General features: G+C 39.4%; 1 protein-coding gene across 1 annotated transcript in view; it reads left to right on the top strand.

Annotated features, from left to right (window-relative positions):
- The first annotated feature begins 12460 nt into the window (after window positions 1-12460).
- The window catches only part of LOC103182933 (microtubule-associated protein 2), an 87129-nt gene continuing 75831 nt past the window's right edge, over window positions 12461-23758 (top strand). Inside the window, 1 exon segment of the mRNA XM_042336151.1 lies at window positions 12461-12534. The gene's annotated coding sequence lies outside the window, so the exon portion shown is untranslated.

Consider the following 23758-nt stretch of genomic DNA (forward strand, 5'->3'; position numbering starts at 1 on the left):
GAGCCTCTGTTGAGAAGCTTTATGTATGACCCTTTCGGTTTTTGAAGCACATTCAGTAGGACTGAAAGGCGTTAGTCCTCGTTCACGTAATTTGCTAGCTTTTAGGCTATGCTATAAACACTTGGGTGCCAATCAGTTATATTTGTATTATTAAATTGCTTTGATTAATTGATAATAGTTATTAATTAAACTACAAGGACAGACAAGTTTGTGCATAATTTCCACTAACTGTTCCTCTGAGGTTCATTCCAAGTATGTGATGTTGTGCATTGTTGTCAATTGACTTCACATTGTGGGAAGCACATTTCAAGATCAGTCAATAGAAATGAGAATTAAATGAGGGCTCTAGTGATTCGGACACTGGTGATATCGTAACGTGTGGAGAGATGTAAGTTCCTCTTATCGTTAGATAAAGAGCAGTGGAGTACAGTGGACTGATAAAATGTGTTCGCAATTCTCCACTGGTTGAATTTCTGATCTTCCCTATACCACAAGGTTAAAGCAGTGAACAGAGGTCAGGGAGTTCCTCAAATGAATGGAAGGGAAATTGGCAGGCGAATCATTCTGGTCTAGTCTCAATCACCTTCTGTTGCTCTTCCTGAACAGTATTGGCACAAGCTGTAGCAAACTTCCGATGTGTTCTCTGCTGCATTGTCGGAGGTGCCGTCCTTCAGATGAAACATTAAACTGCGGTCCCACAGGTGGAAAAGAAGAGGGAGCTTTCTCCCCATGACCTAGGCACAAATTCTCTGATTAAAAATGGTCATTCACTTCATGGTTGTTTGTAGGATATGGCTATGTGCCAATTGGCTGCCGTGTTCACCTATAAATTACACAGTATATCCTGAGACGTCTCGGCGATGTGATAAAATGCTATATCAAACGCAAGGATTATTATTATTAAAAAGGGGGAAAATCCAGCATCAAATGGATGCTTCACCTGTTTTATATTGCCAACTTGCTGTGTTGTTCGACACCAGACTAAGAGAGATGTGCCCGTGGATAAGAAGGCACGTCTCCAACTCCACGAGTGTAGACTTAGAAACGTTGCACTATTATGTGTTCCTGGCCTTTAAATGCTGACCCACAGAGTAAGATGTGAAAGATTAATTCTTGTGAAAATTGGCACAAGGAGATAATTAATGTAAGGGCAATTCAGTCTCTGGGTAAATGTGGAAAATAAGTACAGTCATTTATTACACTTGAGTATTTTACGAGAAACAGGTGTTTTCCTAACTGGCACAAGAGAAGTATTTTGTAGGGTTACCCAAACATTTTAAGGACTTTATTAAAATAAGATGTGCTTGAGGAAGACTTCCCCAGATTCCAACCTGTAGTGAAATTATTCTTTAAAAAGAATCATTCAAGGCAAGCAATTTTCCTCAATTTTACAACTCAGTTTTTAATTTACAGATTAGATTTAATCAGAAGAACACGTCTGCAGTTATCTCCCCTTTCTCCCTGACTAGGCATCAAACCACGCCATTGTTATGCCCTCCGAGAGTCTACCCCGCGTGAAGGGCTCTATACAAATGAAATCTGTTCTTGTTTTTTTAATTTATAAGAATCTGAGCATTTAAGTATCAATTAATATCATTAAATTAAAAGCACAATTGGTTAAGTAATTTAATTGATGTGGATACTGGTGGTGCTCAGTTTCTCTACTGATGCTTTGCTGTTTCCAAAGCACCTTTTAGAAACAAATTCAAATCTGAAATTATCCTGAGCTACCTGAGAAACTGGCCTGGGGCAAAATTGTGACAGTCAACAGCATAATTCTTGAACCTGATTCCTCTGCAGCATGAATCCATGCATCTAAAGGTGAACCTAGTTATAATGCCCAGTTTCCCTCTGTAAGGCACTATCTCGCTTCTGGTGCTGACTGGCCAGCTTCCTGTGTTTAAAAAAGGCGACTTCAAAGTCACCAGTAATGTCACTTTCTTTATGTTGGCAACAGGTGCGCTACACACAAGAAACGTGGCTGATGTTACTCTCTGCATGCAGGCTATGTGACCCGGTGATGCAGAAGTCGGGCTTCTCGCGCTTCACTTATAATGTGTCTGCGGACTGGGTTATAACCAGGGCCAATAGAAAATTGTGGAATTATTTGCCAAAAATTGCAGACAAGTTTGACAAACTTTGCGGGAAATTACAGGGAGTCGGTTGGTGATATTGAGGTATATTTTACTGCCAACCTACTTTTTTACACTTGACTGATTAAAAACTAAACAGGAAGAAATAACACATATTAGATTGTTATGAATTCTCTTTAACAAAAACTGTCTGGCCCACTGGGTGGGGTGCAATTAGGTTTGACTGCGGGCCTCCAGGGGGTCACCACCTCCTATCTCTCAGGGCCCACCACCACACAGAGACTCACAGAAGCACAGAGGCATACACACAGAGACAGACACACACACAAAAAAAAGTGGCGCATGCTGTTTGCTCATGTAGCTGTGGGGATAGAGGATTATCTTAGATGTCTAGCTTGATTTGTGTCTGTTGGAAGTATTTGTGCAGAATTTTCCTCAGTAGATGGACTGAGTAGGTGGAGCCCACAATTTTGGCTTCTTAAGATACATGGCCTTTCCTCATTACGAGGTTTCTTATGATCTAAAGGCCACCTTTGCTAAAGTGTACATCCTCTTTCTAGTGTTGTAAATATGGCTGGAGTTTTTTTAAACAAAAATAATTGCAAATGCATTTTTTCTGAGATATTGTTGATGTAATAATGGGAGACAAAACACGTAGATCCTGCTTTTCAAAAAAAATCTAGCTAAGTTAACTCCGCAAGTAAATAGCACGTGGGTGGAATAGGTAATGATTTGCAGATTTTAGCAGAGAAAGCCTTTATTCTGCCAGTAAACTGGATCTATTGCAGTGTTGTGAAACGTGATCACTGCACCATTAAAGGCTCCTTGTAACATTTGGTCAAAGCTTCTTATTTTGGCATTGGCAACAATCCTCTGCTAAATATAACTGAAGTTAGTTGATGAAAACCCTGCACATCACTACAAAGGAAATGCACTTTACAGATTCCTGCGGTGTGAGAAGAATGCACGTCAACCTACTTTCAGAAATGGTAACATTGCCAGGGCAAAGCATGTCACCGTTTTCTTGTAAAAGTTAAACTTTTTTCTTTAAAAACAAAGGATTCACTGATGTGCATCTTTATATTTCTATGTACTTAAAATGGACTGTCTAGCTACGAGTGTGTGAATGCAATATTTTTTTGCTGCTGCTTTCGGAGGGAAACGTGTAATGCATATTTAATAGAGCAAAAATAGACTGAATGCTCACAGAATTATGTCAGGTTTACATAGCATGACTTTACTGTTGAATTGGATTGGCTCTGGAGATGCATACTTTTCTAGTGAGGTATTTCCTGTGTGGTTGAAAAACACAAGCCTTGTGTCTTTAATGGAGCTGAACACCAGGAATAAATGACTGCCATTTCACATGTAGTCGATATAAAGTACTTCAGGAAATTGACGTGAAATACCATATTCCATTTTATTATTTAATTGGTCTAATTTAATTTGTTTGAGGAAATGCAAAGAAGTAGTGTTTCCTAGTGTGTGTTAACAACCGTGCTTATTGGGGACAACATTGGGTAATTTAAAAAAAATTAAATGCAAGAATTGATTTGGAAATGATTCTTTTTTTTAATTGGGCAGCAGCAATTTAAGCAAAATTAGCATGAATTAATGCCCTTCATTTTGTAGAGTTTGGGGAAAGATTTTAATCATCACTGACTCTGACCTTGATAGTATTTTTGTGGCTAAAATGTATTTTATTTGGTTGTTACGAAGGAGATTTCAGATCAATATATATAAAAGATATACTCAGAAGACTTGTGGTTAAGTTGCTGTTGTCCAAGTGATGAAATGCCAAGAAATATTATTACCAGTTAAACTGACAATTCTGCTACTTTTAGTTTAAAACTGGGAGATTAGCAGAATTTCCCAGTTAGAGATTGACCCTTGCGTTATTTGCTCCTGTAGCATAACATCAAGACGAATTCTTGGTACATTATTGAGATTGTAATAAATAATAATAATAATAACCTTTGCTTTCTAATGTAGTGCCAATTTGATCAAGTCTTTTCAGAATACCCACCTTACTGTCTTCCCATCATAGTTCCAATCCGTAGAGTGGCTATTCTGAAAGTAGAGAGGGTACTCTAAAAAGGCAATAGGATGTATTTTTAAATGAGTCCAGTGTCCTGGCCTCAACCGGCCTTTCTGGCAACCTTTTCCAGGTGTTAATTAAACTCTGCATAAAGAAAACCTTCCTGGTGTCTCCTGAAATTGACCTTTGCAATTCTAAACCCATGTTCTCTTATTCTACTGCCTTGGTACATCCTAAAGTCTCAAAACGCTTCACATTGACAATTTAAAATCTAATTACTGTTTTACTGTGTTAAATGGTCCGAGATTCCGTCTGGCATGAAGGGCGCTATATAAATGCAAGTTGTTGTTGTTGTACTTTTATAGGCAAACATTTTGTGACAAATCTAAAAGGATGTTTTTATAATTGTTTTCCTATCAATCATCTGGAGTCCTGTAGCTCAGTGGTTAGAGCACTCGCTTTGCAAGTGAGAGACCTGAGTTCAATTCCAGGCAGGGCGAAACCTTGGGCAAGTTTCCTTACTCCACACGCCTAATAATAATCCCTCCAAAAAACCCAAAACAATAATTAAATTGGTCATTTTCAATCTACGACTGTTTGCGGGACATTGCTGTGCGCAATTGGCTGCCGCGTTCGCCCACAAATATACAGTCAATTCACTTTACAGTGTGTTCTGTGAAGCGCTTTGGGACGTCCTCCTGACGTGAAAAGCGCTATATCAAATGCAAGGATTATTAAGGATTATTATTATTTGCGGATTAATTGCAATGCTCATGGGAGGGGTGGAGACGTTTCCAGTGATAGCTTTGTTTTATTTTAAAACAGAACTAAGAATGTATTTGAGGCTTTTGCAATTTTACATTAGTACACTAATAGTTAATGATGCCAGTTTTCAGTATGCATGTTTTACTCACTGTCTTCTCATTTAATGGAGCTTATACCCTAGATTGACGGAGGAACAAATCAGAACCGCATTCTCCAGTGCATTAGTTGCGCAATTGTTGAGTGAAACCCAAAATGTTTCAGTGCTAAGATTTTTAAATTTATATCTTTGCAAGCATTCAGTGCAGGCCTTCAGTGAAGACCATAGAGTGTTCAAGGATCGCAGCTCTCACAGGTACAGTCTCACTTTCATCCTATTCCTGGCCATTATGTAGAAGTGGTTTAAGTGGTTTGATACTTTTCCCTGAGGCTTTTGGCATAAACCTCAAAAGTAGTTGGTGGTATGGTATTTAAATATATACTGAGAAGTCTTCAGGGCAGCTAAGCAGCAGTATTAAGTATTTAGTGTAGGTTTGAAATAGTGACATTTAATCAGGAATGAGCTTCCTTTGGATTGAAGACTAACGTAGTCACTTCTGAATGACGTAGTACATAACAGAAACTTATTTTTTATCTTGTTGCATCGTAAATTACACTTCAACAGTACACTTCAACCACAACAACTTGTTTATGTAGCGACCTTCATGCGGGATAGGTTCCTGGAGTGCTTGACAGTGGCGGGGTCTGACTCGAACCAGGGGGAGAGGGAAGGGGTTAGGAGACTATAAGCACGATCAAAAAGGAAGTGGGATTTGAAAGTGGGGAGGGAGGAGGCAAAGCGGACGGATTGAGAGAGAGAATTCCTCTTCACTTCTTTCTCCTTCCAGTGCTTTTCTCCATTTTCTTGGCCCCCAAAGCGATGGAAAATTCCACAACCCATGTACAGACCCTAAAGCCGTCAGATTCAATCCCTGCATTTTATTGAATGAATTAATCTCGGCCAGGATGCAGTGGGGGTGTTGCATTGTCACGCATTAGCCAGATTCCTACCCTTGATCATTCATCAGCAGTCACTGTTATAATTACATGAGCTCCAGAATCGCACTTGGTTTCTGATAAACCCTGTGACTGAATGGTGCCAAAGGTCACTGGCCAGACCAATCTGATCACCTGTGCAGGTGTTGTAGCCTTGAGAGAGGATCAAACATAATAATATTATTATTAATAATTCAGACCCTGGATGCCCATTCTTCCTCCCACTTCAAAACATTGGCATTCAGTGCAGTATTTAGTACATAAAAGGACAATCCTTCCTTGTTTGTTCAAATAACGTTTCGTACCCTGGAGACATAACTTTTGGGGCTCAGGGAAGGATCCTTATAGAACCATGGAGCCATAGAAATTTCCAGCATTGAAGAAGGCCACTTGGCCGATCGGGTCTGTGCTGGCTCTTTTAAAGAGCAAACCTTTCAGTCCCATTTACTTGTCTTTTCCCCACACCCCTGTGTTTCACACCTTTTTAGATATTTATCTCTCTTATGTTTTTATATGTATACTAGCTGTACCCGTTGCAGCTTCACTTGCAACCAAAGGATACAGAATGGAATGTAGATTCCATATAGGTATAGATATATCCTGGGATCCGTGACTGTAAAGTGCTCTGAGACGTCGTCCGGAGTGGAGGGCGCTGTGTAAATTCAAGTTGTTGTTGTTGTAAATGGACACACAGACAGACATCTCATCTTTATCTATACTCATCTGGGAGGACTCCTGTGGGAGGACTCTTTTTGGCCGTGCTGTTGTTTGAGTGGGTAACTCATCTTGGTGCGCTTTCAGCATTGAAGTGCAGCTGCGCTGTTCTTTGTTCTTCAGCTTCATTTCACAGGCCTTTTCTCTTTTGTCTATAATTTTTACTTATCCTTGAAAGGTTTGATTTTCGCTTAGGCATCCTCATAATAATAAACATAAATGTATCATTTATAATCACTGGGATGTCCTCCCGACTCGAAAGGCACTTTAAAAATGTAATTTTGTTGTTGTTGCCGCGGCTTAGCTTCGTCCGCGTTCTTAATTTTGTTCCAGTTGCCGCTTGGCTACGGGCGTGCTCTGTGACGCAGGATGCCACAGCGCCACGGTCAGCTGGCGCTGTCACCAGGTGTAACTGCAGCGATAAATGCAAAACTAAAATACATTTTAGGTCATAACTCATGAACGATAGGAGATACCTGAAAACAAATATGTCACTCCCAGGTGCACGACGTTTCCGATGAGGTATAAATCATGTCTTTACACCAATCAGTTATTGAGATCCTTAGACCTTCTGATGCTTGTTGTCTCCGCATAGTGTGTCCATGTGGGTTCTGCAGCTTAGTGGTTAGAGCACTCGCCTTGCAAGCGAGAGGACCCAGGTTCGATTCCCGGGCAGAGCAAAACTTTGGGCAAGTTTTCTTACTCCACACACCTCTGTTTGCCTAGCAGTATGTCGGAACCCGGTTGTTAGTCGAATGGTGGATGGCTTTTCCGCGGATAATAAAAAATAATTATAATAATAATTTGGTCACTCAATCCACGACTGTTTGTGGGACACTGCTGTGTGCAATTGGCTGCCACGTTTCACCCACAAAATATGCAGTCAATTCACTTTCCATTATATTTTGTAAAGCACTTTCAGACGTCTCAACGACGTGATAAGGTGCTATATCAAATGCAAGGATTATTATTGTTATTATTATATCCTATGTGATAAATAGTTTGGAAGTTCCTGGATATGAGACAGCTTCACGTTTCTCTATTCAATACCCATTATTCTTTTAAAGGTGCATTCACATTCTACGTTATTAATGTTCCAATCAATAACATGGTTTAAGATAGTCTTCCCCTCTCTAATGGTTTTTCATGTTGCATTTAGACATTGGTATTGATCCCCCCCCCACGTTTATAGGGCAATAATTGAAGTCAATGCTTTTATGACTACCACAGTAATTATGCAAGAGGGGAGGGAAGACAGAGAGAGGGAGGCAGGAAGGCAGGTGGGAGGCAGTGCACAGACTACCAATGCTACTGTATTATTTGTCTGCCTTCCGGTGCTAGCCTGTCTCTAAGGAATGTGATCAATGACCTACACTAAAGCTTTTCTTTCTTTATGAACTTATGTGTATTTTACTGCGATTTTCTATCACCTGTGAAGATTAACGAAACATTAAGTGGCTGACCAATAGGAAAGGATAAAAGCTGTGAATTGTAGATGTTGCACTTTTCTCAGTAAATACCCTTGAAGTGATTTTCAGAACCTGTTAACGGCGTGTTTGCAACAAGGCATCCTCTTCAACGTAAGAATCAACACAATGAAAAGTACTAAAAAAATATTAATATGCAATTTTTAAAAAAACAATTCCCTCCCTCCAGCTGAATAGAGTAAGTGCACTCTAAATAGGAGACACATTGCATAGGATTTTCATAATCATTTAAGCACAGCAGGAAATAATCTCTGTATGTAGCCACACCTTCACATCTTTGTTGCTCTCATCCAGAAATCACCTGAATCCCTCTGTGAAATGAGGATGGAGAATAGTCCATGTAAGTGATTCACCTTGACTCATGCGGTGTCATGAACGGCTGTGTTAGAGCCAGTGTCTGAATGGGTAAGACTTTTACTGCAAGCAGGAAGAACATGGATCAGTTATAATTTATGCAGCAGCTGTCATGTTCCTAAAGGTAGGCAGGTTCTGAGATCAGCACAGAAAGATGTTTGCCACCTGGCTGGAAATGGGAGTTTGTTCCTATTTGTGGAAAATTGGGATGCACGTTTGCTTGTTTTGAACATTGAATGTTTGATATTTTATTTTTTAAAAAACTTCCCTCTTATTGAAGATCAGTTCTGCCCGACTTGAATCAATTTCCCTGTGTAATAAGTTAGAAGTATCAAATCTGTATTCATCATGTTAATTCAATCTTCCAGCGCACGTGATTGACTACGTCTGTGCTTGCCAGGGTCCAGATGGCTGGGGGCAGAACAGTCCCCTGGTCCTGAGATCACTGAGTTTGCTCTCCTCAAACCCCTCACCAAGGAAACCCAAATCCCCAGTTCATTTTTTTTTTCTTTTTTTTTAAGAAGACAAGTCATTCACATTTTAGTAAACAAATTCTAAAACCTCAAAGATTTGTATGTTCTGTTCATTCATTTAAATAAATCATTTCTTTGCTGAGCCAGAGCAGAGATGAAGGCATAGAATTTTGCAATCCTCAGAGCTGATGATTTTACACCCTCCTCAGCTTGGTGGGGACCACCTTGACATGAAATATTTTAAGCAGATAAATTAAAGGTCATTGAGAAAGGAACAAAATTATTATGATAAATGAGATTAATCAAAGTAATTAATGCAATATTTAAGATTTCAAAATGTGTTCCCTTTTGTGAAACTAAAGTTGAACTACATTTTGGGGGTTATTTTTGCAGTTGTTACCAAGTGACGTCAACGTGCTTTTTGAAATGTTTTCTTTTTGAAAATTCTGGTGCAGGTCTTACACGGTAGATCTCTGTTATGATCATCATGTGTGGGACCAGGTGGTTAACAGAGAGCTGCTATTGGAAGGGGCTGGGGGAGGATGAAATTAGATGCTAATCCCATTAATTATTTCAAGATGATTGCTTATGAAATGGTTGTTACAAGTTGGGGGCGAGGATTGGTGAGCTTTGTTGCAAGCATAATCCTTATCCCTGTAGACTTTGTTCCTTTGGCTTCCTGCTCTTCCACAGACTATGACTGAGAGAACCACCAGTGTTTTACTTGTGTCTGCCGTTGAAAGAAGACAGTGGTTCAAGGAGGTGCAACCATGATGAAAAGGTTGCTTATAGTAGCTGTTGTTCAGAGCTCTGTTTCTGTTATAAATTTATTTTATTTTATGTGTCCACATCTCCATTTCGTGCAATTTTGTTCCTTTCTCAAGTCGATGTATTCCCACATAATATTCCCATATAATAATTCATTATTCCCCTTGCTTCCATTTACTTATTTCCACCATACTGTAGAAATTGCAGTCGCTTGTTTTTAGGGTCCTATGAAAGTCATCCAGAGGTCAGCGGGCAGGGTTTACAAAGGGCTTGAAGGTTGAAAGCATTTTGAGATGTTACCTTACATGAAAGATACTGTATAAATGCAGGTGCATAAGAAGCCAAATCCACGCTGAACAGAGAAACTGGGTCTGTGATGGAATAAAGGCTGCATGAAGCTTTGGAGTCGTCTGACTGAATCCCAAGACAATTACAGGATGCAATGATTTCATCGTTCCAAGAACCATAGCCATGAACAAGCATAACACTTAAATAGACTTGGCTGTAAACTGTAAATTTAAATGTACTGTTTATGCATGTAATAAACAAAAATAGAAGAAAAATGTTTGCCCAGTATAAACCATAAACGTTTCTTCTGAGGCTAAAACTGAATGTGTCCAAGCGAATACATTTGACAAATTCCCTCTTGCCTGTAGCATATGATGCTGGGCCAATCACTGAACAGTTCACTGGGTTAATAGAGGACAAGACCTAACAGACTTGGTTTCCAGTAAGAAAAAATAGTGCAACGAAAAACAGACTGAATTAGCACACTTCTCTGTAAGTAACATTTTAAATTGAACTCGGCGATGAATAGCCAAGATTTCTACCGAGATAAATTGGGTTTCATAATTTACTGTCAGTGACCTGGAGCTTAAGGCATTTGAAAGGATGTATAGTATATTCAGTTTCCACTTGACCTATGTAGAACTGCAAAATGAGAATGATGCTTGCAGCATTTATTTCCATTGTGCCTCCTTTAAAGGCTCCTGCTTGAAGAGCTTGTTGAGTCCTTATATCATGTGTGAAGATTAGGAATTCTTAGCACAGCAAATCGTGTTGATTGATGGATCTGTAGGAATAATCAGATGTGTTTAAAATGTTGCTGGATAACAAAACTATATATAGTACCTTTCACGTTGGATGAACGTAATAATAATAGTCATTGCATTTGGTTTAGTACTGTTGCCTCTAAGCTCCATGTTGGGACTCTGAACTCAGTGAAGCTTGAACTCCAGTACAGTGCTGGGTGTGGGATGGGGCGGAAAGACTGCATTGTTGGAGATTTCATTCTTTGGAAAGGACGATAATCTCTCGCCTGACTTTTCAGGTGGATTCAAGATCTCATTGGATTATTTAAAAAAGAGAAGGGAGATGTTATCTGTGTCTTGGCCAACAATCCTCATTCACTTCATGACTACTTGCAGGCTCAAAATGCCTACAAAATACACAATCTTTGCACTTTACAGTAAATCCAGGGAAGAAATTTGAGATGTTCTCCCACCTTGAAAGTTGTATCAAAAGTAAGGATTATTATCAAATTTGTAATATTTTTAATTTTAATCTCTTTATCTCCATTAATCTTAATTGTGATCAATGGCAGAAAATGTGTTTATTTTGCCTGATTGTGACTGTTAAATTGGTGTAATGGGGACAAGGGTAGTTGGAGTTCTCCAATCGTATGATTAATGATGGATTTAGATAGTTTCCTGACATAAAGACTTTTTTTGCAGATTGTTTGTATATGCGCATACCTGAAAAGTAAGATACATTCACTGTGCAACATTTGTTTAAAATAATGTAAGTTTTGTTTCCAGTGCAAACCATAGGAGCAAATTACTTCAGTTTGAAAAATCATTATGTATTTTCCGAGCTGTGGATAAAGTGGAAATGTTACACCTATCTCCCCTCAGTGTCATATTTAATCTTTAATCAAAAACACACAGTGGCATCAATAACCTTTGTAATGTTAATGAGCAAAACCTGCAGCCAGATGCGTTTTTCAGCTGTTCACAATTCCTTTATGGCAAATGGTGTAGTGATTTCCCAATTGCCAATTGTGACATAAGGGAACACGAGCTGTGAACATTCATGTCAAATGTTTCATAACATTGGGTAAATATTAGCATATTATTATTTTCAAAACCAAGAGTTTTTTTTTGATAATATTAAAAAAATGTAGGGTATTTGTTGTATGTGTAGTTTCTGTAAAGGATTAGGACCAAGGGACGCACTTGACGGGTTACAATTAAAATCTTCATCCGGGAGGAGGTGGAGGTATCGCTGCTAACTCTTGACAAGCCGGTTAGGCCGATGAAAATGCACCATTCTTCAGAGCAGTAATGGCTGAGCAACTCACGCACACATGTTGATGGCCTCTCAGACATTTCTGTGGCTGCTAAGCCATTCAGACTGCCGCAGCAGGATTGTTCAATTGTGGTAACTCTGGCCAAGTAGAGACAATTGGATTCTTATTCTCCTCTGTGCAAGAGACCACATCACGGTGATAAAAAACCATTAGACAGCCATTTGAGGATAAGAATTAGGCAGCGCAATATGTCAGCTGGTAACACTGTTCGGAAAGTCCATTTCTGACCATGGAAGAGCAATTAGATTAGAAGTGATTGTTTTAAAGATTATCTCCTGGGATGAGGTTGGACTGTTTGTTTCCAGCTAACTGCTACCATATTTTGATTTTGCAGAGAACATCTGATCTCCTTTCACCCTTCCCCTCCAAAGCTTAAGTGGAGAAAGATACTCCTCTGCCTGAAAGGTATTCGCCAATACTTCCTGTGCAATACAAGCAGAAGGTAACTGATTAAAAGCGTTGCCTGATGGGGAACTGTTCAATATATGGGTTTCACAGTAGACTTGTTTTGTACTTTGTAATCATTTTTGCCTGAAAAGGACATATCTAATACTCTATGTTTTATTTCATTGACTCAGACAATTCACACACTGCAGTGGCTTTTGAATTAAAATAGGGCATTTGGGCAGTTTAACCCATCAGGTGCATGTCAGTTTTCGCCCATAAGGTATACAGTCAATTCACTTTACGGTATATTCTGTGAAGCACTTTGAAATGTCTCGAAGACCTGATAAGAAGACATGATATATCAATTGCAAGGATTATTATTATTATATAAAGCAACTGCCTATCTTTTGTGACTCAAGCTACATACAGATATCTTCGTAAACCTCTGTGTTTTTGCCCATTATTTGGAAAAGGCTAGGGATTGTAATAGACAGTTCTTTCTCTGTTTTTTGGTGTGATATGTGTTTTTTTAAAAAAATCTCTGTGCATTACAGAAACAATAAGGTAATTTGCCTCTGATCATCTGGATTAGATGAGTTTTTTATTTTCTAGATGTAAACAATCAGCGTCATTTTCCAGTGGTTTCCACGGATCAGTAGATTTCCATATTTCTGAAATTTCATGGTGATGTGGCTCAGTGGTGCCTTTATAAACCCCTTAAGGTCTTTTTTGTTGTTTTGTACCAGATATTGAAATACTATCTGGGTAGATCCTTACTGCTGCCAAACATCCTTTAAAATAATTAATGATTTGTTTGCTCATTGTGCATTTTTGGGTTATCATAATCCTGTAAATACAGGCGGCAAATCAGAGTTCTGAAGCAGTATACAATTTCAGCTTCAACATGCAAAAGGTTTTTTTTGTGCGAATAAAAATATTGATAGAAACAGTTTGCCAACAACAAACAGCCACTCACCCAACAAACACGTTTGTGCTGATGTGATTTACTTACCGATTATTAAGTTATAAATCAGCCTCATTGCCAGTACATGGCTATACTGTACAATAAAGTCCTGCTCCCGCTTTCAGAAATCAGTGTTAAGTCTTCACTCTCTTGCATTGCTGGTATCTTGGCTGCCTTTCTTTCTGTAATGTAAGGAATATATACTGTATACTTATTTTCTACCCTGTATATTTTGAAATGGAATTTGTTTATTATAAGAATATACACTGTATATTTTTGGAAACAAAATTGTTGCTTTGTATTTGAGATGCTTCCTTTCTTTGAGAGCAGATATCAGCAATTTTAGACGCATTATAACTACTCTTAAATAAGAGTTCTATCCTTTTTTTTAAATTTTAAAGTGGTAACTTTGTTTGGATATTGAAAGGTCTTAAGTAAAGGCCAGAGAGTGAGGATGGAATTTAATTTATCCAGACTTTATCTCATTGAAGTTTCTATGACATCTCATCTCCACGCTGACCTCAGTGGCTTATCTTATGCCATTACAGTTTCATCCAAATATTGACTCATTAACTGCTCATAGGATTGTTTTTTCCCCCTCCATGTACAAAGGGATTTCTTGCTCTTCAAGTCATGGGGAAGTTTCGATTTTTTGACTGGACACCTGATTGGGGCAATCAGTGCAGTTCTTGCATTTTTTTGTATTGGGACCCAAAAACCTGTGCAAAGTTCATATATGACCATTGTAAATCTCCTACTCTCCCATTCTCTGATTGTAGAAACGTCACAAGATTGCAAGTGAGGTTCACATGAAAGCTGTTTCTTACGTAGGTCTTGAAACCTTAAAACTTCAAAAGCTGTTAACTGTAGTGTGATTTTTGTGGTCATAGTTGGCCAGAGCAGCACAATCATCAGAACCATTATGCCTCTAATATCCACTGTCCTGATTTATCTTTTCTCCTGTTTCTCTGTTTCTCACTGCAAAGTGAACTGTACACAGGCCTGAGTGTGAGCAAAAGGCATATTTGTGGCTCAAGCGTTTTAATCCTGACATCGGAACATACTTTGGAGGGAGTAAATGGATCACAGGAAGGAAGCATGATACACAGGAGACATTGAAAGGGTCAACATGCATTTGGTTGCCCAGAACTTACACAGCAGTGAAAATTCAATGAAAAATAATGGGGTAGAAAACAATTGGGGAGTGGGGGAGCTGTGGAGAGAGCAGGTAAAATCTATTAAATTTGTAACAATTACTTGCAATATTAAAAAAAAGGTCATGTTCAGTCATGTCTAATATATTCCAATTGTTTCATATTTGAGATGAGGTTTGAAACATCTGTTCAGACACTGGGAAACATTTAGAGTGTGGTATGATGACCTTTAACTAATTTTATTTTACAGGTTGCATGTCAGTGTATCTCATTAAATGGCTTTTTATTCATCAAGTAGCGAGTAGATCATATGGTGCTGTGGTGCCAGCAGAAACCAGATCATATCCAGGAAATATGGTAAGGCATAAACAGGTCAGGGTAGTAATCAAATATTTAAGATAATCTATGGAAACGCACGAGAGACATTTCTATTAAATCAGCAATTGAATCTGGACCTTGATTAGCACCAATTTCAATTATTGACTATGGGATTGTCTGCCATGGCAGATGTTTGAGGTTCGGTTGTGATCTTTCTTGAATGTCCTCTACACGTCAATCAATGAAGGCACACTGTTTGCAGCTTATGTTTTCAATCAATGTGACCAGCTGAGTTTGAACATATATTAATTTACAACAGAACGACAAGTGCAACTTAACTGTACTTGAGCTGAAAGTCTGTTTTATTACCGATGTCTCTTTTTATCCTCCATTGGCTCGTTTTTTATGCTGACACACCTGAATGTTCAGTGATTGAAGTCTTTTGTCAAATTTAGCCATTTCTTTCCCACAAAATACACTTTACAAGTACAGTAGAAACCCGGTTTGGGGTCACCTCAGTAATCCAGCCACCTCACAATTGTGGGCACATTTTCACAGTCTCTTTCATGGTCTATATTAAAAGATAGGCTAGGCTGTGTGCTTTGGTTAAACTGGGCATCTCACTATTCAGAACAACGGTCATTGATTGCAGCCATTACAAGTGCTCTCGTCCAGTACAAACACGGTACAAACAGCCGCCTCCGCTACTAACCTGTACACAGTGCGCTAGGCCTCAGGCCACCCGCGCTGTTTGCTTGACGCTGCTATTGTGGGCGGAGTGGGCTCCGGTCGTGCATGTGCGGCACGGGGAATGTTGGGTATCGCGGAAAGTACGCGAGCGGAAAATTGATTTCGCCCGGCATCCGTGGCCTAACTTGAGCTCCTGCGGAGGAGTTTCTACCAGGCGCGAGGGACACTGAGGAACAGGACTCACAGGAGAAGGAACAGGAAGAGCAACCGATGACATCAAAGAGCCCTCTCACTTATGCTGATGCATTGGGTAATGTTGGGACAAGTGAAGGACTTTTGCCTTGATCATGGACTGGATTAGTGAGGATTTACTGTATTTCCTTTGAGAAGTGCATTGAGACATCCTCCTGACATGAACAGCTCTGTACTGAATGTAACAATTATTATTTCAGTTTTATCTCTTGTTTCTTGTTGAAATTTATATTTAGCGATCCTACTGTAATGCTTTAAGTTACAGAAAGGCACATCTTCTCCCATTGACCGTGAGCTGTGCAGGATTTAATAGTCTGGATACAGGTGCAACAATATCAGGATGGATAAATTTTTAAGTCATCCACATTTGCAACTTTTTAATTCCTTAAACTGATGACTAATTGAACCAGATGAACATTCAACCTTGCAACCTTCTGATTTGTGTTGTCCAGTGCTGCCCTGTACAGGGCCTTTAACCATTAGGCTATCTTCTTATGTCTTTAGTTTGTTCTGCACTGTTTTTGAATTTTTTCGTGAGGGGGAGGGAGAAGGGGGAGGCTGTTGGGTTGATGATACTGAGACTTCACTGTTTACTATGGCAAAAAAACACAGCTGAAAGCAAGTTTGCCTTCAGTCCTGATTTTTAATTAATTATTGCTTGATCCCCAGAATACTGAATATAATTTTACCCAGGAGCTAGCTATTCTTAGCTCAAAATCAATAATCCAATCCAATCACCTTTTGGAGAGTTAGGTTTGGTTGTTGAGATCAGGCCTTTGGGAACCCTCATCTCCACCCAGTTCTTTCATACACAACCTACCCATTCTTCCAGTTCTATCTTCTCTCTCCTAACAGATATTGTGGGAGTTGTGCTTTGCATTATTAAGAAAGGTAAATTTGGATGTTATTAACCAGGCAAAAGTATCATAGAGCTTACAATAACTTTAAATTTCATTCCTGGATAATGTGAAATCCCATTATTCACACATCAATCTTTAGACTATTTCATGCAGATGTATTTCCTGTAACAATTTCTATGTGAAACCAGATTTTTCTCTGTCATTCATTGCATCTTCAGTTTCAAAGTTAAATAGGAGTGTATGTGAGTGTCTGCATGCGTGCAAGTGTTATGCCACTTGATTATATATTGGATTATTTGTGCAGCTTCTTTATTATAACAATTTTGCTTGCACAAGGCAGTTATCTTCCTTGTTTGAAAGATTAACTGGCATTTGGTCTTGACATTTTGTTGAACCAGTCTACTGGGGAGAAAGCTGAAAAATTGAGGAATTTCACGGAAATATTGGGAATCTTGGAATGCCTTCAAGAGAGGAAGGAAAGAGAATAAAATTATGCAAAATAGCTTACATGCAGAGTGCTGGCATGTCCCTCTAGATAAGTACACCATGAATTCCTTCACACTTTTGTACCTCAACCCAGCATAATGATAGATGCAAGCACACATGTGCCATTTCCACAGCAATTCAGCTAGTACATATTGGGATCCTCTCCTCAGTGATGTTGCAGTGGACATTAGGCTAATGTATTATTATTTGAAAAAGCCTCACCAAACAAATGTTTGTAGAGTCCAGGTGAGGATGGAGGAAAGGATGACTCCATATAGGTGTCAATCTGGCTCAATTGGTAGCACTCTCAACTCTTAAGTTGCCGTTTTAAGCTCCAGATTGGGACTTTGAACTCACGTCATCTAGGCTGACTGCAATGCTGGGGGCTGCTGCATTGTTTTCAATGCCATCCTTCGGCTGAGATGTGAAACTGAGGTACTGTCTGCCTGATCAGATGGACGTTAAGGAGCCCATTGCATTGCTCGAAAAGAAAAGGAAGTTTCTCCTGGTGTCCTGGCCAACAATCCTCCAGATAAAATTGGTCATTCACTTGGTTGTTGTTGTAAGACATTGTTGTGCGCTACAACATTACAATAAATCCTGTGAAGCGGTTTGTGGTATCTTTCCAAAGAGAGAGGCACTATAACAAATGCAAGAATTATAATACATTTGTGGCCAAAATAAATATGTGACTGTATAATATCTGTGGCATAGATTGTATAAATTCTGCAGTATGGTTTTAAGGGAGGACATGTTGGTAGTTGTTTTTTTCCGGATATATCCCTGGTTTTGTGACATTTGTATGCTAACTTGGTAGCTACTGTTTTCATGCTAAATTGGTAGCTACTTTAATGGCTACTTGTTATTTTTGTCTTGGAAACAGCAAATTATATCTAGCTTTGAAGGGTGTGGTAGGTTGTGGGTTGCTGTTTTATCACCAAATAGCTCACTTCTTTTCAATATCCAAAGGAACCACAGTACAGTATGCAAAAGGTTCTAGAAATTATACAAGGATGGGCTTAATAACAGTACATGGCAGAACACTCATGTATTAGGTTTTGCAGTTAAATTGAATGGCTAACTAATTTTGCCTTTGACCCTATTGTCCTTCCTGTACTTCTTGTCTGCATATAGTGTAACCATTCTGAATGCAGAACTTCATATTATTGTATAGCAATGCAGACTAATTTAATCTGAAAGTTTCTGTTTTGTATTATTGACATGAACTATTGTCTCACTTCATTTTTCCCCCAGAACTACCTTGTCTTACGTTGGAGATTTTATTTTTGATTAGTCCAGCACAGTGTTTATTCAGTGGAAATTTGCTGCCATGTTTACCTACAAATTATACTAAATCATGTGAAGCGCTTTGAGACGTCCTCCCATAGAGAGAGGCATATTTCATGTACAGGGGTAGTCAAGCAATCGCAAGCACGCCAAGAAATCATGTGAGACCATTTGATGACATGGTGCATTGGATCACATTAACTACTCTAATTAACAGTTGCTAAGTTAAGGTCAGTCGCCTCTTATGTGGAAAAAAAATGTAAATTGGAGCTAGAACTACTTTGATTGAGTCATTAGTTGGAGCACAAAGATGGTTCCTGTGATATACCACTATGGCTCACCTCTCTTGTGGGCAAATCATCAGCCATGGTACTAGTTATTGCCATCAATGCCATCAGGAGCACTCAGCGTAAAATGGTAAGAAGGGGCACTTTTGTGCCAGTGCGTCGCTTTGTTTCATATCTATTTTGAGAAACTCCTGACCAATGCAAATTATTTCTACTACGATTTTGGCAGAGCTACATAAATTCTGATGTGAGCTGAGTAACCAACCGTTACCTGCCAACTGCGCTGTTGGGGGTAGACAAGTACAAGATAGTTCTTCAACTTGCAAACAGAGCCCCAAAAGCAGTTGTGTAGAATGTATTGCTGGTTTGAATGGCTGTCTTCTAAGACATTATGGTGTAAACCACATTTGCTCGGGCTTTCCCCAAACCTTAAACAAAACTCTCATGAGAGAAAAAAATAAGGCATTACAAAGAAACCCTAAACCGTGTGCAATCTAGATTTCCACTCTGATGCATTCTTTATGCCTATGGGGGTTCATCAGTACTGTGTTATTCTGCCTTTGATTGAGACTGATGCTCATCATAAAGCTTCCTGCTTAAGGTCATGGCTAAAACGGTTCCTTTGGCTTGTCCATTTCTTCTGTCACTCATCTCGAAGCATGAACTCTTTGTGCTTTGAAGCTGAAGTGCACAGAGGTAACCAGCATACTCAGGAGTGCAATGGTACAGTGGCAAGTTGGTTTTGCAGCAGCAAAATCATGGGTTTGTTAAATATTTCTGCAAAATATGGTGTAGACAGTTGTTCAACTGGCGATAGCATTATCTTTTCATTTGTGGAATTACCTTTACATGGTAAAACATTGGATAGTAATACATTTTATCCAACACCAATTTGTGACCTATTCCAATAATATTTTGAAGATCTGTGGCAAAAATATAATTAAAGTTAATTCCTGGACAGAATTGGTCACGTCTCAAGTTAAGCCAGAAAATAGTGAAGCGGCAGTAAAATTTAGATCCATCCTATTTGTAAGTGCGTGTGTTTTTAAATTATTTACCTGGCCTAGGAGGGAGTTCGCACATTACAACCACACATGTATTGAAGACTTATCTCTTTGACCGTACTTTCTGTCACCTTACCTTTTCCCTCTACCTTGATCTGACATTCCTACCTTGGGTGCTCAGCTACGTGTTCAGTGCTTTGAAATGTCCTCCCGACTTGAAAGGCACTATATAAATGTAAGTTATATTGCATTTGGGTGGAGGATTGAGAGTACTGCAGTTGTCAGTTTTGCAAAACAAAATCTGAGTGTTCATGTAATAATCGACAGCTCTATATGAGAGTGTATTTGGTTACCATATGCTATGCACGGTGTCTATTTAATTGGACCTTTAGGGCTAAATTGGTCTCGTTTCAAATAGGTGTTGTGGAATTTTTCTGGAATAAGCCTAGTGGCAGAGCTGACATTTCCGTTAGCCGGACTGTACAGCTTGCTGGAAGCTTGCTTCCTCTGGAGAGTATGAAAGAGGCCTCGCCACATTAAAAATGCAGAGAGTGCTAGTTTCTTTGAATGTCCTTTTGTTCTGCCAGCTGCAACAAGCCTGTCAAGAGGTGAAAATCCTGTTGCCATCATTCAGCATCAAGAGCAATTGGTTCAAGTACTAACATGGGAGCAACGGTCTTGTTGCAAAGTGAATTGCTGACTGGGGAAACAAGCAGTCCTGCGCAAGGACAAGTGGGAAAGTTTGTTCTGGGCCACTCTTGCCTTACAGACAATGTTGGGCTTGGCCGAAAAAAATGAAGAGCAACTTGAAGAGAAGGTTTAATCTCTGGTAGAGGGGAGACAACATCATCAGTAAAACGCTTAACAGTTTTGTGAGTCTGTTTATGTACCACAATGTTGTCACGTCCATGTGTGCTACAAATTTGTTAATTAAAATAGCCCACAGTACTGATGGTACCGATGGTAAAATAATAATAAATGATCCTTGCATTTGACATTGTGCCTTTCTGGTTGGGAGGACATCTCAAAGCGCTTCACAGGATATACTATAGATTGTAGTGATTGTGTATTTCTAGACATGCAATGGCCCATTTGCAAACGGCAGTGTTCCACAAACAGCCATGAAGTGAATGATCATTTTCATCAGGAGATTGAGCTCCCTTCCCTTTTCAAATAGTGTCATGAAATCTTTAACATCCACCTGAACAGGTAGATGAGACTTCAATTCAACATCTCATCTGAAGGAAGGTACCACTGACAAAGCAACGGATCCCCAGCACTATGTTGGAGTCCGGACTATGTGAGTTCTGAGTCTCAACGTGGGGCTTGAACAGAGGTGACTCAGAGGTGAGAATTCTATCAACTGAGCCAGGCTGACAATGGCTCAAAAATACAGCCATGGATTCAGAAGGCATTTTTGCCACTAATAATAATCCTTGCATTTGATATAGCGCTTTTCACGTCGGGAGGACGTCCCAAAGCGCTTCACAGAACACACTGTAAAGTGAATTGACTGTATATTTGTGGGCGAACGCGGCAGCCAATTGCGCACAGCAATGTCCCACAGACAGTCGTAGATTGAAAATGACCAATTTATTATTGTTTTTGGTTTTGGAGGGATTATTAGGCTCTGTGTGGAGTAAGGAAACTTGCCCAAGGTTTCGCCCTGTCTGGAATTGAACTCGGGTCTCTCGCTTGCAAAGCGAGTGCTCTGACCACTGAGCTACAGGACTCCATGTTACATTAGTAACATGCGAACAGATCGTGTGTAAAGTACACACACTGTTCAGTGCAAGCTGTTCAGCCCAGGAAGAAGGAATGTGGAATATCATTGTAGCATCCAGCATAGCAAGCCGGGCGGACAAGAAAGAACATTACTTTTCATGCTGGTGAAAAGAAGAAAGTAAAGTTAAGTCAATTATGCTTTTAGATGTTATTTTATTTTTTAATGACTTTCCAGCACAGATGATCAGGCCCAAGGGCAGGATTGGACCCTGAAGACAAATTGTATCTTTCTCCATGCTGAGGAAGTGTTTAAAAAAAAATAACAAATATAGTTAGCATTCTTGCACATATATTGCGGAGTTCTGTAGTGTATTGGTTAGAGTACTCGCCTCACAAGTGAGAGCACCCGGCTTCGATTCCCGGACAAGACAAAACATGAGGCAAGTTTCCTTACTCCATGTGGAGTCCTGTAGCTCAGTGGTTAGAGCACTCGCTTTGCAAGCGAGAGACCTGAGTTCAATTCCAGGCAGAGGGCGAAACCTTGGGCAAGTTTCCTTACTCCATATGCATAATAATAATCCCTCCAAACCAAAAACAATAAATAAATTGGTCATTTTCAATCTACGACTGTTTGTGGGACATTGCTGTGCGCAATTGGCTGCCGCGTTCGCCCACAAATATACAGTCAATTCACTTTACAGTGTGTTCTGTGAAGCGCTTTGGGACGTCCTCCCGACGTGAAAAGCGCTATATCAAATGCAAAGATTATTATTATTATTATATGCCTCTGTTTACCTAGCAGCAAATAGGAACCCGGTTGTTAGTCGATTGACGGATTGCTTCTCTGAGGGTAATAATCCCTTCAAAAAAATAATAAAAGTGGCTACTTCATCCACGATTGTTTATAGGACAATTGTCTGCTGCGCTTCACCCACAAAATATAGTCAATTAATTTTACAGTGTATTCTGTGAAGCGCTTTGAGACGCCCCCAAGGATCATATTAGAACTTTCTTTGTGCTGAGGTCATGTTTCACAAAAACAATTCCAAATGTAATTAATATTCCTACATATATGTACAGCATTAAAGCATTTTATCTGGTTGCTGTCATAGCAGTTTCTAAAATTATAATGGGCATCGCAAAATGCTGTTGCAAAATTATTTAAGGTTTACTTCATAAATCAGAAAAGGAGATCAGATACATTCAACCTGCACTTTGAAGAAGTCAGATTACTAGATGATGCTTTGGCACTGTCATCAATGAGATTGTGGCCTGACAATGGTTTGGGGTTTAATTAAAATTGACGAGAGAGAAAAAATTCCAAAAGATTGTTAAATGCCTCCACTGTGTAGGATTCTGCATCTGCTGCAACACAGACCTGCCACAGGAAATGACAGCTTTGAATTAAACTGTGCCTGGCTGTTTCAAGATCACAGTTTAGATGATGACTCATGGGGGAGACTACAAGCTCCTTTAGGAACCCTGCTCAAGGTAGCTTATTGCCAAGATGCAAAGCATAGATTGGACTCAGCCTTTCGAATGCACACGGCCTTATTCAACAGTCCTGCTCTGTTTGACGTTGATACTTCTATGCAGAATTGAAAACAAAACTGTGTGCAAAAAAAATGAATGTGTATTGCAGGGTCCTGGACCTGCAATGGCACGTTCTAAACACCCTTGTGATTTGTAAATTTTAAACCGGGAAATGTTACACTGAAAAGGCACAGCGCCAATGAAAGGGGAACTTGATGAGGAGAGCAGTGGCATACCAGAGCAGGGCTTCAGTTATTTGTGATTCAACTGGCAGCTTGCACTGGAATGCTTCTTAACTGTTAATTTCCGATGGCACTCTGATGCACAGTACTGCATAACATGGGTGTTGTGTTTTTCTGTGTTGGAGGTGATGCATTATCTGGTTGAAAATGCCTTGAATCCTCAAAAGAACAAAATTGAGTTCACTGAAGGTAATCCAGGCTGGCAGTGACTTTGATGTATCAGAGAATGGACAGTAAGTGATTGTCAAGGAGGTAAATTTATGCATGCTAAATGGTTGTAATGTAAATATTTTATATAAACAGTCTGATTCTTGTGGATGTTGTTCATCAAGTGAAGTAAAAGCTGAATTTTGTAATGATTTGGGAGTCTTTGCATTTCTCATTAGATCCAGTATTTGGTTGTTAGTTAATTTGTTGTTGTTGTTACAAGACTATCATAATAGGATACTGGAATAATAGAACATTAAAATATTAGAC

Source organism: Callorhinchus milii, unplaced genomic scaffold (genome assembly GCF_018977255.1).
Source record: "Callorhinchus milii isolate IMCB2004 unplaced genomic scaffold, IMCB_Cmil_1.0 Scaffold6, whole genome shotgun sequence".
Lineage (NCBI taxonomy): Eukaryota > Metazoa > Chordata > Chondrichthyes > Chimaeriformes > Callorhinchidae > Callorhinchus > Callorhinchus milii.